This window comes from Mercenaria mercenaria, chromosome 12, assembly GCF_021730395.1.
Source record: "Mercenaria mercenaria strain notata chromosome 12, MADL_Memer_1, whole genome shotgun sequence".
Lineage (NCBI taxonomy): Eukaryota > Metazoa > Mollusca > Bivalvia > Venerida > Veneridae > Mercenaria > Mercenaria mercenaria.
The window spans coordinates 74026693-74028306 of record NC_069372.1 but is presented as its reverse complement, the minus strand read 5'-3'; positions in this window follow the sequence as shown (position 1 = coordinate 74028306).

The following is a 1614-nucleotide window of genomic DNA, read 5'->3' as shown; positions in this document are numbered from 1 at the left end:
TTGTGGAACAGCACTGAGCTGGGTTGATTCCTATCTGCGCCCCAGAAATTGCCGTGTAAGTGACAATTCAGCCATGTCCTTTCCACGCCAATTACATTGTAGCGTTCCACAAGGGAGTTGCTTAGGACCGTGGCTCTATTTGACATATGCGGGGACACCGTTTGATGTTATTCCGCCATCGATTTACGGCTTTCCGGATAAACCATCGTCTCCAACAGTCGAATCCCAGGCAATACAAGAACTTGAACAATGTGCTATAACAATCAACAACTGGATGAATGAAAATAAGCTCAAAATGAACACTACCAAAACCGAGTTCATCATGTTTGGTAGTAGGCAACAGCTCCCTAAGTGTGCAACTGACAAACTATGCATTGTAGGTGATGAAGTGAAATCAGTGAGATTTATTCGATATCTATGTGCATACATGGATGAAAACTTGAATCTAAAAGAGCAGGTAAAACGAAAGTGTAAGAACAGCAATGCTCAACTACTTCAGAATAAAATGTATCCGGAAATATCTTACCAAAGAGGTTGCCGAAACTCTTGTGCTATCATTGGTGATATCCCATTTAGATTATTGCAATGCCATTCTGTATGGTATTGCTCAAAGCGAGGTAAACAAAATGCAACGAATTCAGAACATGTGCAAAACTTGTCCTAAATCGAAGAAAACATGACAGTTCCAAGCAAGCGCTCTATGATCTTCACTGGCTACCCATCAAAGCCAGAATCACATTCAAAATGCTCACCTACATGTATACTAGTAATTGTTCAGTCGGAAATTCTCCGGAATATCTTTCAGAACTTCTCATAAAACAAACACAGAAAAGGAACTTGCGTTCTTCAAATTCCGTTACTGGGTGTTTCGTTGTTCCTTTCAACAAGCGCAAAACGTTCAGCGACTAACGTTTTGGTACTGTTGGACCTAAACTCTGGAATGAATTACCTCTCAATTTAAAAACTATTGATCAAAATTTCTACTTCATTATATTGAAATAATACTGTGCATAGCTTTGTCAGTGGGACTAGAGCATACATTCGAAAGTATGAAATGTTATGCTTATTAGGAGTTTATTAACAATTCTAATATACTTTTCTCTGTTAAAACACTCTTACGCTAGAATGACGTCACGTTAACGTGCGGTGAGGTCAATGTTTTTGTTGCGACCAAAAAAAGAGCGCTACTATATTTTATCTACTGTTTTAGATTGAGGCCATATTAGAATCGAAATAATTTATAGCAAAACCGTGTTTTAACACTATTTATACACTCGCACGGTAATACGTCGTTCAAGTAATTTCATTCATTTTACGAGTTTTCTGCTAGAATAGCGTTAGCGCATGTTTTTGTTATAACATCTACCGGGCTCGGGCACAAACAAATCCCTCGGGATTCTGAAGATGTTATAACAATAGAAAACATGCGTAATCCCTACATTCATTTTCATAGGTTAAGCAAAATAAACTATCAAGTCGCCGCATAATAAGTTATCTTTGTTTTTTCTCTTAAGGAAGTACTATCTGTCATTTATGATAAAAACAATGGATCGACCTCCTCTCTTAAGATTGATAGACATTATAAATTTCGTAAGCAAATACACAACTGTTGCC